Genomic DNA, 15,078 nt, shown 5'->3' with positions numbered 1-15,078 from the left:
TCTCACTGCTGTGGCCTCTCCTGTTGCAGAGCACAGGCTCCAGACGCGCAGGCTCAGCGGCCATGGCTCACAGGCCCAGCCTCTCCACAGCATGTGGGAACCTCCCGAACTGGGGCACAAACCCGTGTCCCATGCATTGGCAGGCAGACTCTCAACCACTGCGCCACCAGGGAAGCCCTCTGCTCACTTTTGATGTGAATCTAAAACTGCTCTAAAAAGCAAAGCCTATATAAGAAAATAAAAAAGAAAAAATAGATAAATAAACTGAAGAAGAAAAAAAAACAGCTGAAAGCCATGTAAAGAAGAACAAAATATGTTAAAACAATGCAGTGGAAAATAGCTATAATTTATTTTAAACAGAATTAATATATCTTGAATAAAGATAAATGATTCTAATGAAAACAGTTAAGGGGCTTCCCTGGTGGCGCAGTGGTTGAGAGTCTGCCTGCCAATGCAGGGGACACGGGTTCGTGCCCCTGTCCAGAAAGATCCCACATGCCGCAGAGCAGCCATGGCCACTGAGCCTGCGCATCCGGAGCCTGTGCTCCGCAACGGGAGAGGCCACAGCAGTGAGAGGCCCGTGTACCGTAAAAAAACCCAAAAAAACAAAACAGTTAAGCAACATGATTCTTTATCAACACTTTTTTTTTTTTTTTTTTTTTAACGAAAATAGCCTTTTGTACCTTAGACTCCTACATTATCAAGTTTGGAATTGAGATTAGAAAAACTTCAGAAAATAAACAGGAAAGCTCATTTTTCCCCCAGTGGTCTGGAATAGTTTGAATAATATGGGAATCTCCTATTCTTTTAAGCTGAACTATAATTTAACAGTAGTTGTACAAAAGTATTCAAACTTCATATTGCCTTCTGTATGACAGCTCTTTAAACTCATTTCTAACCTCTTCTGAAGGAATTGTTCTTTCAAGTATTCCTCCAGTTCAGTCAATTTTGAAAATGTGTATCATGTTAAAAAATAATCTTTTTTCCAGATTATAGAAATATTTCTATAAAGCAGGATACTATTCTCATATATAAATGCAACTTAAATTTCAAGTTTATGAATGTTATTTTCTACTTCTTACTAACTCTTCTCTAATACAATGTACTTTCCTTTTCTAAAGAAGAGCCCCTTAGAAGCATTTCCTGTTGGCCCTTAGGAACTTACTGTAACATACTTTGGATTCTAACTAATAAAATCTCCCCCATGTTCAGTGTGGGATTTAGGAAATTGCTATATTTTGGTGGATGTGTGCTATAAAAGCTGTGGGAAGTAAATAAGTAGGAACCAGCGAAGCTGGTGTCTAGATAATGGACACATGCACAATGAGAATTTTTACAGCATTTGTTAGTGGTGCTAGAAACCATTTTGCCAGAGAATCACAGGAAGAAAAGTCAAATGCTAGAGGAAGATCTTGAAGAGTCACCTACGAACATCCACCCTTCATTGCCTCTCTTGATAGTCACTTTTAATATTTTAAAAATGTTTTAAGGAGAAGTGAGTTATTAAAGTAAAAAGAGGGCACTTGTCTTTGTACTTGTACTGTGAAAAAAATTCTAGTGTATTAATCTTTGCCTTTTAATGGAAATTTTGCACGAGTGACATCAGCATCATGGTAGAAGACACTTTCTTTGTCTCACCCCTTCAATCTACACACAAACTACAACCAATGAAACATCCATAACCCAACAAAAGTGTTCTCTTAGCTTCATGGACTTGTATATCCAGTTCTTTCCTTAGGTTTGGAAATTTCTTAGCTATTATTTCTTTAAATAAACTCTCTACTCCCTTCTCTCTTTCTTCTTCTGGAATACCCATTATCTTTATATAGCCTTTTCTATTGGAGTCAGATAGTCCTCATAGAGTTTATTCATTTAAAAAACAAACAAACAAAAAAACTTAGTTCTTGCTCCTCTTCTCCCCGAATCATTTCTAGCTTTCTGTCTTCGAGCTTAATAATTCTCTTCCTTATGGTCTGCTCTATTTCCAATGCTCCATCTCATTTACTGAGTTTTTCAGCTCCAGAATTTCTGTTTGGTTCATTTTTAGAGTCTCAGTCTCTTTGGTAAAGTATTCCTTCTGATCATTTATTTTATTCCTGACCTCATTGAACTGCCTTTCTGAGTCTTCTTGTAGCTCATTGAGTTTCTTCATGACAGCTATTTTTAACTCTCTATCAGTTAGATTCTGTGACTTTAAGTTTGTTTTCTGGAGAATTGTCAAAAGTCAATGACAAAGAATTTTAAAGGCAGCCAGGAAAAAAAAGGATAGTAAACCACAAAGGAACCCCCATCAGGCTATCAACAGATTCCTCAGCAGAAACTGCCACGATCAAGTGGGAATTATTCCAGGATGCATTGTTGGTTCAACATCATAAATCAATAAACATAATTAAATACATTAACAACATGAAGGATAAAAATTACATGTTCATCTCAATACATTCAGAAAAACCATTTGACAAGACAAAAACTCTCAGTAAAATGGATATAGAAGAAACACACCTCATCATAATAATAGCCATATATGATGAACTCACAGCTATCATACTCAGTGGTAACAAACTGAAGGCTACCACTCTAATATCAGGAACAAGACAAGGATGCCCACTCTTACCACTCTTATTCAACATAATATTGGAAGTCCTAGACAGAGCAACTAGGCAAAGAAAAGAAATAAAACACATTCAGATTGGAAAAGAAGAAGTAAAACTGGATGACATGATTTGTGGATGACATGATTATATATAGAGAAAACTCTAAAGATGCCACCAAAGAAATCTATTAGAATTAATAAACCAATACAGTAAGCTTGCAGAGCACAAAATCAATATAGAAAAATTTGTTGTCTTTTTGTAACTAACAACGAGCTAACAGAAACAGAAATTAAGAAAACAATCTCACTTACAATCACAACAAAGAGAATAAAATACCTAAGAATAAATTTAACCAAACAGGTAAAAGACCTATATACTGAAAACTACAAGACGTTGTTTAAAAAAATTGAAGAAGACATAAATAAATGGAAAGATATTTCATGCTCATGGATTGGAAGAATTAACATTGTTAAAAATGTCCATATTACCTAAAGCAATCTACAGATTCAATGCACTCCCTATCATTATTCACAGAAATAGGACAAAAACCTCCTAAAATTTATATGGGACCACCAAAGACCCCAAAGAGCCAAAGCAATCCTGAGAAAAAAGAACAAAGCTGAAGATATCACATTCCTGATTTCAAACTATATTATAAAGCTATTGTAATCAGAACAGCATGATATTGGCAGAAAAACAGACACATAGATCAATGGAACATAATTGAGAGCACAGAAATAGAACCACACATATATGGACAAGTAATTTATGACAAAGAAGCAAAGAACCATACAAGGGAGAAAGGATCATCTCTTCAATAACTAGTGTAGGGAAAACTGGACAGCCAGATGCACAAGAATGCAACTAGACCACTATCTCACACCATACACAAAAATCAAAATGGATTGAAATTGAATGCAAGACCCTATACCATAAAACTGCTATTTAGACAGTATGCTCTTTGATGGCAGTCTTAGTAATGTCTTTTTGGATATGTCTCCTCAGGCAAGGAAAAAAACAAAAAAACAAAAATAAACAAGTGGGATTATATCAAACTGAAAAGTTTCTGCACAGCAAAATCTACTGTCAATAAAATGAAAAGATAACCTACTGAATGGGGCATTTACAAATCATACATCTGATAAGTGGTTATATCCAAATATATGAAAGATTTATTCAACTCAACAACAACTAAAAAACAAACAACCCAATTAAAAAATGGGTAGAGGACATGAAGAGACATTTTTCCAAGGAAAACATACAGTTGGCCAATAGATACATGAAAAGATGTTTAACATCACTAGTTATTAAGGAAATGCAAATCAAACCCACAAATATCACCTTATGCCCATTAGAATGACTACGATCAAAAAGGCAAGAAATAACAAGTGTTGGAGAGAATGTGGAGAAATGGGAACCCTGTGTAGTGCTGGTGGGAATGTAAACTGGTGCAGTCACTATGGAAAACAATATGGAGGTTACAAAAAAAAATTAGGAATAGAACTAACATACGATTCAGCTAATTCGCTTCCAGGTATTTACCTGAAGAAAACAAAAACACTAATTCAAAAAGATACATGTACCCCTATGTTCATCACATCATTATTTACAATAGCCAAGATATGGAAACAACCTAAGTGCCCATTTATGGAAAAGATGTGTGTGTGTGTGTGTGTGTGGTGTGTGTGTGTGTGTGTGTATATATATATATATATATATACACACACACACACACACACCACACACACACAAAGGAATACAATTCAGCCATAAAAAAAGTAATATTGCCATTTTCAACAACATGGGTGGACGTAAAAGGTATTATGCTAAGTGAAGTAAGTCAGATGGTGAAAGACAAATAACATATGATTTCACTCATGTGTGGCATATAAAAAACAAACAACAAAAAAAACAAAAAAATCGGGCTTCCGTGGTGGCGCAGTGGTTGAGAGTCCGCCTGCCGATGCAGGGGATATGGGTTCGTGCCCCGGTCTGGGAAGATCCCACATGCCGCGGAGCGGCTGGGCCCGTGAGCCATGGGCCATGGCCACTGAGCCTGCGCGTCCGGAGCCTGTGCTCCGCAATGGGAGAGGCCACTACAGTGAGAGGCCCGCGTACCGCAAAAAAAAAAAAAAAAAAAACAAAAAAAACAAAAAAAACAAAAAAATCAAAATAAATGAACAAACTAAACCAAACAAAAACAAATACAACAAACACATAGATACAGAGAGCAAAGTAGTGATTACCAGAGGGAAAAGAGTGTGGGGGGAGGGCAAATGGGTAAAAGAGGGCCAGCTGTGTGGTAACAGATGGAAATTAAACTTTTGGTGGTGAGCACAGAGTAGTGTATATAGAGGTTGAAATGTAATGTTGTACACGAGACATATAATGTTATAGACAAATGTTATCTCAATAAAGTAAGAAAGAAAGAAAAAAGAAAGAGAAAGGAAGAAAGAAAGAAAGAAAGAAAGAAAGAAAGAAAGAAAGAAAGGAAGGAAGGAAGGAAGGAAGGAAGGAAGGAAGGAAGAAAGGAAGAAAATAACGTTTGCATTGCCTGTTCCCATTTTGCAGTTATCAAAACTTTAGTGCTGCTGTCATGAAGTTAATGATGTCAATATACTCATTATTTTGTGTCTTCTATTTTATAGGAACTTCAGAAAACCTCTCTTTATCAAGAGGATGATAGCAGTAACAATATTACTTTGAGAAAATCAGTTATTAAATAAACAAACAGTAAAAGCATAACTACTACTACTAAAAAATGGTTTATTTGAAAGCAAGCCCTTGCTCTAGAGTGGGAGTTTTAAAATCCTTTATGGTCATTTTCTAATTCATTAAAGTTCCCTCTATTCAGATGTGATGACTCATTGAAATAGGGCCAGCAATATTAAAAGCATTTGCCTATTTCAAAACTGTTTTGAAAACTCTTTGTAGCTCAGCTCTGATTCTTTTACCTGCTTACTATTTGAATACAGAGGAAAAAATAGATAATTTTGTTAATTCCAGTTCTTCATATACACAATCAGATATTTGGGCAAATCAATACGCAAACATATCTAATAGAGAATATTCAAGTTCCCCTGCTAGAGCACAACATATAGATTGCCTTCAATGCCTCTGAATTTAACAGTGAGGGGGAAAATTTGATCTAGGAAAAAGTGAGTGGGTTATAGGAATTTTAGTTTACAAATGAATGTTTAAAATAATTAGTTAATTAATTAATTTGATTGTGCCGGGTCTTAGTTGCGGCAGCCAGGCTTCTTAATTGCCGCTCGCCTGCTCCTTAGTTGAGGCTCTCTGGCTCCTTAGTTGTGGCATGCATGTAGGGTCTAGTTCCCTGACCAGGGATCGAACCTGGGCCCCCTGCATTAGGAGCCTGGAGTCTTAACCATTGCGTCACCAGGGAAGTCCCTACAAATGAATTTTAAGGACCAACTGGCAAAATGTCATCTGCTTATAATAAACCTTTGTATTTTTTCTCAAAAAACAACCTCAAAAAACTAAAATACTGCATATAGAGGCTAGGAAAGCCCGTGTTCATTACTGGGGAATTTTTCTAATAACCAGAATATATATCTCATACGAAAGAGAGAACAGATTATCTATTAAGCGTAGTGATTTACTGTTATTTGCTTTCCCTGTTAAATGTGAGGGAGAGGGAGAAGAGGGAAGAGAGGAGGGGAAAAGAGTGGAGGAGAAGGAGAGGAGGGGCAAGAAGGGGTGAGGACAGGAGGGAGGGAATGGAGAAGAAGAAAGAAGAAAAGGGAGGGCGGCAAGAGAGAGAGAAAAGGCAGGGGAGGAGGATTAAGGAGAGTAGAGGAAGAGGGGGGAGGGGAGGGAGTAAGAAGGGGGAAGGATAAAAAGGGAAGGCAAGAGAAGAAGGCAGGGAAGGGGAGGAAAGGAAGGAGAAAAGGAAAGGGGAGGGCAAAGAACAGAGGAGAGAGAATTTGGGGTGTTCTGTTCTTGATATTGTTCCAATATTTTCCCCTACCCATATAAAAAAGATTTGGCATTCCTTGGCTTCAGAATGAAATTGCTTGACAAGAACCCCCCGACCTGGGTTTTGAGAGAACTTAATGTTATATTGGTTAACCCTAAGAGGAAGAGGAAAGAGTGTTGGCAGTGCAGGGTGATGAGGCTGGCAAAGGAGAGGCAGAAGGGGAGAGAAGGAAGCTACTAGGCTGGCCCCAGAGTATTTTGCTATGTGTAAAACGTCTGGGGTATTTCCAACACCCCCTTGGAAGGAGAAAGAAGGAGAGTCCTAATAATGACTCAGATTAAATTTCCCTCCACAGAAGTGAGAAGCGAGTTCCTAAATGTTCTTACTTAATTAGAAAAAATAGATCTATGTGAAAGGTCCTATATACTGTAGGGGAGGAAAAATAATTTTCCCTCTACCCTTCTGAGTTCTCAGCTGGGATCCCTGTAATAAAAGACAGATTAACAAGAGAAAAAAACCCGTAAATTTATTAACATGAATACCTCATGTATACATAGGAAATATCCAGGAGAAAATGAATAACTCTCAGAGCTGGCTTAGAATTCAGGCTAAATTCCCATCTTAATAGGGAAGGGAAGAGGAATGTATGCCACTTCGTGGAGAATAAATGATTTTTAGGAAAGATCAATGGGCCCTTAGAAGAAAGGGTGACAGATACAATAGTTTGTGAAAAGGTCTGTCTGTGTGTGGTGCGGACTTCTAGTCTCTTCTGTGATAAGACTCAAACTTCCCTGGTTAATGAAACTTCTGAGGAGGGCATTTATGAAAATTGGGTTCCTTTCGGATCTATCTTTAGGCGGATATAGGGAGTTCAGAGACATCCTCTCCCTGCATTTGCTGTTTTTCAAGTGCCTACAGCTCCTAATAGTCAATATGCCACAGTGGCATGTTTTGTGGTGACATGTTCTGAACTACTACAGTTCTATTTTGGGGTGGCATATTCTGCTACCCTTCGACACTCAAGTTTGAGACTGCAGCTTTTTATCAGTCAGTCCTCACTGGCCCCCAAGGTTCTCTTTTACTTCTACAGAACACTTTTAATAGTTGGACCTGAACTGGCCACCAACCAGCATCTTTGTCTTAGTCACATACTCGTTTTTACTTACTGAACATTTAGCATTAGAGCTTCATAGTTGGATCTGTAGCCTTGGATTCTTACAGAAACAGTTTGCTACACTGAATTTAATTTGAGTAATAATACTGTGAGCCCCCGTTGAAGTCTACTACTTTATGCCACGCACTGGCCCAGCCTTAGTGAATAAGCCTTGAAGAGTAAATATTAAGTTCACTGTTTAAGAATTAGTTTTTGAGAGAACAGACTTTCCCTCATATCCCCAATCAGCAATTTTGATGGAAGGAAATGAATCATCTTCTGAAAAACAAAAAGAAGAAAACAACCTAATTCAACAGATATTTTCTTAGCTCTATTCATGGGTGAACTCTGAAGAGGATAAAATCAAATATTCTGCCTTTCAGAGACATATCATGTTACAGGCCAGATGACATACATGGAACTTAACAGACAACTCTGAATTGGTACAACATTTATCCTGGCAACATGTTTCCTCTTTCTGTTTCCAAAAAAAGAAGAAATGGAAGCTCACTCTGTTCTTTCTTTTCTCTCCACAGCTGGCCTTGCAGTGGATCTTTCTTTCACCACTCCTGTCACAACTTGTTATCTCACAATGCTTTATATTTTTAGGGGCTTATGTGAATATTATAAAGATTTTATAATGGAAAACAATTATATCCCCAGGAACAAAGAATATTCTTAATACTTTTTAAAAAATGAATGAAGGTAACAGATTAAAAAAGACAGATATACAAAATATAAGAACTAGAATGACAGCTTAGACCTCCAAGCAAGTTCTTTAAAAGTGGCTATGTTAAACAATAGTTTTTAAGACAATATTTTTATGGCATGGTCTTTAACATTATCAAAAGACTTTAGAAGAAGTAGTGTGAAAGCAAGACACTTTATCTCTACGTCTATATGTATCTATATCTGTCTCCTGTAGTTAAAGGAGTATAATTCTCCTACCAAAAATGACACAGACTTCACTCTCAGGCTCACTTCCTGGATATTAGAACTGGACAAATTGTCTAACACTCTTACAGCATAAGGAATAAGCAGAATAGAAAAAAATAACACAAAATTTGAGATACTCTGGATTCAAAGTTTTATTCTTCCAACTTAATAAAATTAAGACACTCTACTTACTCTACAGTATTATTGTAATGATAAGATTCATGTGATGAAATACATTTTCTTTTCACTGTTCAAATACTTGTATGAAAGTGACTTCATGTCTTTTATCCCCATCTCTCATACACTGGAGGGTAATGCTTTTGGTCTGGTTAACTAAAAAAAAAAATAGGGACGTGTTACTCATTAAGTTATGTGTCTTGGTACACTGGCTCTCTAGGTGCATTGTTTTATATCTCAGTAATCTTGATGGAAAGGTACTTTTATGTCTCCATCTGATAGATGACATATGAGCCTCGGCACAGGTGAGGTAAATTGTCCAGAGTTACACAGCAAACATATGGTAGAGATGACTGAATCAAATAATGCTATACCTGGTATGGTGTGGGGCTCAACAAGGGGTAGATGTACAAGTGAGTTAATTATTCAGGCCCAGTCTCTATCTTTGATCTTCATTCTGAAACATTTTGCTCTTGGTTTTTGATACCTAAAAGGATATTCACTAAAAGACTCAAGCTCGGGAATAAGTGTAAAGAGATAATGAAGGTAGAACAATAGATAGCCCACAGGCTTAAAGGAATAATTTCCATTTATGAAGTTTCCTAGGCTAGTTTCCACTTGATCTTCAAACTCTAACTCTTTCTTCCTTGATTGTTTTGTTAACTGTCTAGATTTATGATTTAGGACTTTTTAAAATCCACCTATTGGGCAATAAAGTATATTCTAGAATTGAGGGCCAATATTAAACTTTCCACTAAAATGTTAATTCATTAAATATCAAACTCTACCTTCAGACTAGAAACTCACAATGCTTTTGACAGTGGGGTACTGCCTCAAAATCTAAGTTTTCCTTATCTCCGAGAGTTGGGAAAGAACTTTTCTCCAGTCCTTAGTGTATTCCATAGCCCAAAGCAAGGAAGGAATGCAAATTTGGGGATTTAGTTCCTGGACAAACTCATTGGTTCATTTCACACAAAAATGAGGATAATCTATTTACTCTATAGGATTATTATAGGATATAGCTCACATTCTCAAAGGTCTTAGTTGGAGGACAAAGAAGTGTTTACCTAAGTGTAAAGGTCAGAGCTCCTTAGGGAATTGCCCTAAGCAGAGCCCCTAGTGTTTGAAATAGAGACCAGGAGCAGCATTTTGTTTAGATGTTTGTCAGTGACTTGAGATTTACAATCAGCATACACAGAGTGGGAAGAAGGAAAGTTAGCTCACAGATTCCCCGAAGGGTGGAGTCTGAGCAGAAGTGCTTTCAATTTCTCACCCAGAAGTCCGGCCTATAAATTTGTAAGGAACTCTTGAGAGGTTTTTTTTTGTTGAAGGAGAAACACTGGGAGCTGTGGACCCCACTGGAATCCTAGCTGGTAAGCCCTGAGACACTGATATATATACTCTGTACACAAATATACATTCAGTGATTTTTCTGAAGGGATATTCTGCTAGAATTCTTGTCATAATGCTTTAGAGGTTTCTTCTGCCAGTTTCTTCTCTTTTTCTCCTCCAAATTATTTTCATAAAAACGGTGCAACACCCTAAAAGTGTTCTCACCTTTAAATTTGTGAGTTAAATGAAGAGATTTTTACCAATATAGTAAAAAAAGAATTGATGTCAATAGTATACTGCAATTCATCTACTAAAAGATAGTTATAGTTGAATAAATTAATCTTGGTACTTGAGTTTAAATGGTAAGATTTGATCAAAATTCAGATTATTAAATAAGCTTTAGGTCCTTTGTTTTCTGGTAATTCTAGTTGTCTTTGGTGCTGTTAGTCATATTCAATTTTTGTTTAGAGAAGTGAAAATGTCTATTTCTTGAGTAAGATTTCTTCCCCTTTCACTCTGTGAAATGTTTGCCTAAGAATGGAAGGTTGATACACATTTTTTCTATATAGCTAAAAGAGTTTCTTTTTTCTTTCCTGTTTTTACTTTGAGGACGGAGGGGTGTTTTTTAGGTAGTAATATTGGAGCAAATGCATTGAACTTATTAATGTGAAACTCAGCATATAATTCATATAAGCTTAGATATGAAGTATGCAGCTATGTCAGTGATGTCACTCATTCCTCAAACAATGATATATTTAAAGAACACTGTTCTATGCACATATATTAAGTAATACTTTCTTTCTCAGTGAAAAGCTACACACTTTCTTCATAATTTGCTTTACCAGGTTCTAATCTTTGGCCTCAAGTGAATAATTTGCTCACTTCAGGCATGAAACCTGAAACTGTGTAAAGGTTAACTACTGGGTACTCATTGTCATTTACTTAACTATTTAACCTTAGACCTGTGGGCAACTAGGAGATCCTGAATTCCATAATTCCATAAAAAAAGTTTTTATGATTATAAGAGTTTCAGCTTTAAAGTTTTAGCTGTCTAAATAAAATTGAAAACACAATTTACAAAATTTCAAAAGCTAAACTGACAGTAAAATGGCAATTTCCATCACAAGGTATTAATATGAAAACATATTATGAGACTATCTTTTATCTCTTTAGAAAGGAATTTACTTAAATAATTTTATTTGATCCTAACAATGATCTTCTGAAGTAGAATTTAAGATAGTTTTACATAACATTGCAGCAGAGAAATGTTAGGTGACTCGCTTAAGACCATATGTGTACATGTCCACTTTTAAAATAAAATTAACACTACATACATGAAGTATAAAATTTGGAATTTTTTAAAACTTGGGTTGAATTTCTTTATTTCAATATCAGAGCATGTCAATTTACCTGCAAATGGTAAACCTAAACAAGGCATAAAATTACAGTTTATTAAGCACTAATTGTCTTCGTGGCGGGGTGAGTGCAGAATTTAGCAGGAATTGTTATGAGTTAATAAACTGCTTTCTTGGAGTAAGGGCACTGTGTTATCATGGGCACTGAGGATTTTATTTACTTCTGTTGGGAGCTGTGCCTGTTGGAAGGGTGGTACCCAGTTTGCTCTTCTGGAAAGACTATTTCACCAGCAGGTATCTTACTGTCAGTGCAGGTGAGGTTTTGACACCTGGGCTATGACAAGCCCAGAAGTAGGACCAGCACTTTAACCTTTGCCTGGCTGGGACTGAAAGGAGTAAAAAGAGTAGATGGATTTATAGCCTGTGGTGCTTTGCAGACTGAGTACAGGGCTGAAAAAAGAAATAAAGGGAGAGAAAGGGAATGAACCAAAGAAACATTGAAAGGAAAATCAGGAAACAAGATTGAAAGAAAAAGAAGTGAGAGGTTCAAATCTTGGGTCAGGAATTCTTCTCTGCACATTCCACCCACATGCCCTGTCAAAGACAAGCACAATTTGACTCAGCTCCTCAGGCAAGTGCAGTCCCAAATTGTGAGCTCTATTATCCTTCTCTTTCATTTTTGTTTCTACTCTATTGATTCCAGAGTTTGGTCTCAAAATAGGGGAAAATGACTCTGATCCCTCAGAATTGTTACAGGGATTAAATAAGAAACAAATATAAAGAGGCTAATGAGTTAATACAAATATTTTTTAAATGAAGTTGAATTTTATTGCTAATATGGTAGAAAATTAATTTGTGTATTGATTTAGATAACCCAGTTAGAGTTTAGAGTCAACCCTGATGAACTCTGAAAGTGCTGACTCTCCAAAGGAAGTCTCAAATGTAAGGCAAGCTCTCTTGATTCTGAATCCCATTGAAAATGTTCCTTTATTATTTCCTCTGTGGTTGGAATGAGGAAGGTATTCCTCTAGTAACAAGTCATTAATCCTGTCAAACAATTCACCAAGCTATTTTGTGAATCTTATTCAATTGCCATTTGGCGGGGAACACTCTATCTAAAAGGCACTGCTCAGGAATGGGTTGGCTACAAAGATAAAGTAAACAAGATTCAGGTGCCCAGGTAGAATACAGTTCAATAGCAATTCAATCAAGCTACCATAAGTAATGGGTTTATAGTAAAGACACTTGATAGACAGTAAAACAGCTCATGGGATTCTTGGAACAGTCAAGCAGGCAGCCTCCCAGGCCTTGCACATAGTTTATTGCACAAAAAGATTCAATGACTCTCCTGACTGGCTTGTCTTGTCACCTTTTCAGGAGGCATAGCTGTTTTATCTCTTGCCATCATGTAACTAAGTGATTCTTACTTGCTGTTGGAATCACTTCATATTTTAACAATCAGTGGTTTGGTCTGAGTCCGAAAAATGAGTCACTCATGACAATACTCCTTCTAGACCCTACCATTTTACTGCTCCTGTCTTGACTCTTTTAAATTTTTGCCTCTGTTTCTAACTGAATAAATAGCTATATCTCACAGCTCAGATTCTTGGAAGAATTGGAAGAAAACAAAATAGTGCATTGTCTTTAGTGGGTCAAGTGTCCAGCAAAGGTCTGATCTACTTACTGTGACCAGGCAATTGATAATGTCAAGCAGTGGAGACACAGTCATTGCTATTTAAAAGGCAGGTTCCTGGGCTTCCCTGGTGGCGCAGGGGTTGAGAGTCCGCCTGCCAATGCAGGGGACACGGGTTCGTGTCCCGGTCCGGGAAGATCCCACATGCCGCGGAGCGGCTGGGCCCGTGAGCCATGGCCGCTGAGCCTGCGCGTCCGGAGCCTGTGCTCCGCAACGGGAGAGGCCACAGCAGTGGGAGACCCGCGTACCGCAAAAAAAAAAAAAAAGGCAGGTTCCTTCATCAGAAAACTATAGGTAGAGACCCAGATAAAATCAAGTTTGTAGGCATGGCAAGCATGTTTCGTCTTTCCCACACGCATATGTATCTAAATAACTATAGTACCTAGCAGAATATATTATCATAAGAGGTGTGCTCATAGGTGTTATTAGGTGTCCAGAAGAAAAGACTACTTTTAGCTCAGATAACATGATAAGCCTCATGAAAAACAACAGTATTTGAGCTAGGGCTTGAAGGGTGACTAGGATCTGAATATGTAAAAGGGAAAGTATAACATTTTAAGCAAAGGGACAGAAGAATCACAGAGACAGAAAATTTCATGAAGCGGACAAATAATTTAGTTTGGTCAGGTATTAAAAGAACCATCAACATCAATATCAAAAGCTTTGACATTCATACAAAAGCATGAATCGGAGCAACTGGAAACTATTAACTAAAAAAAGCTAAAAAACATACTCAGATAAAGCTCAGTAACCTTATCTGGGAATATAAAGAATGGCTCATCAGGGGAGACAATTGGCCATTGAAAAAAGAAGAGGTCAAATAAATAAGCAGGAGAATTTAAGTGCAGAATACAGGAAGTATGTCTATTGTAAAACACTCAGATATACAACTCTTAATTGCTTAACACTGTGTGTGTTGGTTGGGGTGGGAGGAGAGGTGAGGGGTAGAAGAAAGATGACTGAACTGAGATTCTAGAACCTCATCTCTGTTAGTTTCAGTTGGTCCCTAAGAGTTTAGACTTTATGTACAGTCTATGAGTTGAAAAATATCAAACTTCTACCTTGTGATGCAATTTTCTCATGAGCTACAGACTCAAACATTCAATCTCCAGCTTGATATTTCTACCTGGATGTTTAATACTCACCTCAAACTTAACATGTCCTAAACAGAACTCTGATTTTCCTCCTCAAAATTCTTCTTTCCTAGATATTTCTTATTTCACCACTTTGAACATATTTGCTCATATCCCAAAGCTAAAAGTCACTCCCTTTCTTCTTCTCACCAGAAATAATTTATCTACTTTTTTCTCCAAAATATGTCATAAATCCACACATTTCTACTTTTCCCCTCACCACATTTAGTCTACTATCATTTTTTCCCTGAACTACTAAAGTAGCCTTAATTTGCCTCTTTTTTCACTCTTATAATTCATCAGAAAGCAGAAAAAAATGACTTTTACTTAATGTAAAGTAACATCATATCACTCTTCTACTCAAGACTCTACAGTGATTTCCAATTAAACAGAAAAACAGCCAAACTCCTTTCTGGCTTTCAAAGTTCTTTATGATAAACTTTTGCCTCTGCTTCTCTTACCTTATAGTCTTCCCTTCTCCTTGATTCCATGACTGCATTAGTTGAACAGCCCAAACCCATCTCCACCTCAGGACCTTTGCACTTTCTGTCATCTTCCTCCAGGTTCAGATCTTCACATGCCTAACTTTGTAACATGATTCAGAAATGCTCCTATATCCCTGCCTCAGAGAGATGCACTTGACCCACCCCTCTAAGGTCACAGTTCTATGCCCCAATGACTCTCTATCCCATTCTCTGCTCTCTCTATTCACAGCTCTTGAAACTATCTGAAGTTACATTATTTTATTTAATTATGTTTCCCTTC

At 37.1% G+C, this 15,078-nt stretch overlaps 1 protein-coding gene across 1 annotated transcript in view; it reads left to right on the top strand.

The window, feature by feature from the left end:
- The first annotated feature begins 9,983 nt into the window (after positions 1-9,983).
- KYNU (kynureninase) overlaps positions 9,984-15,078 on the top strand; it is a 103,961-nt gene continuing 98,866 nt past the window's right edge. The window contains 1 exon segment of the mRNA XM_081242004.1: positions 9,984-10,173. The gene's annotated coding sequence lies outside the window, so the exon portion shown is untranslated.

This window comes from Mesoplodon bidens, assembly GCF_964165515.1.
Source record: "Mesoplodon bidens genome assembly, chromosome: 8".
NCBI classification, from domain to species: domain Eukaryota; kingdom Metazoa; phylum Chordata; class Mammalia; order Artiodactyla; family Ziphiidae; genus Mesoplodon; species Mesoplodon bidens.
This window is presented reverse-complemented; position numbering and strand designations above follow the sequence as displayed.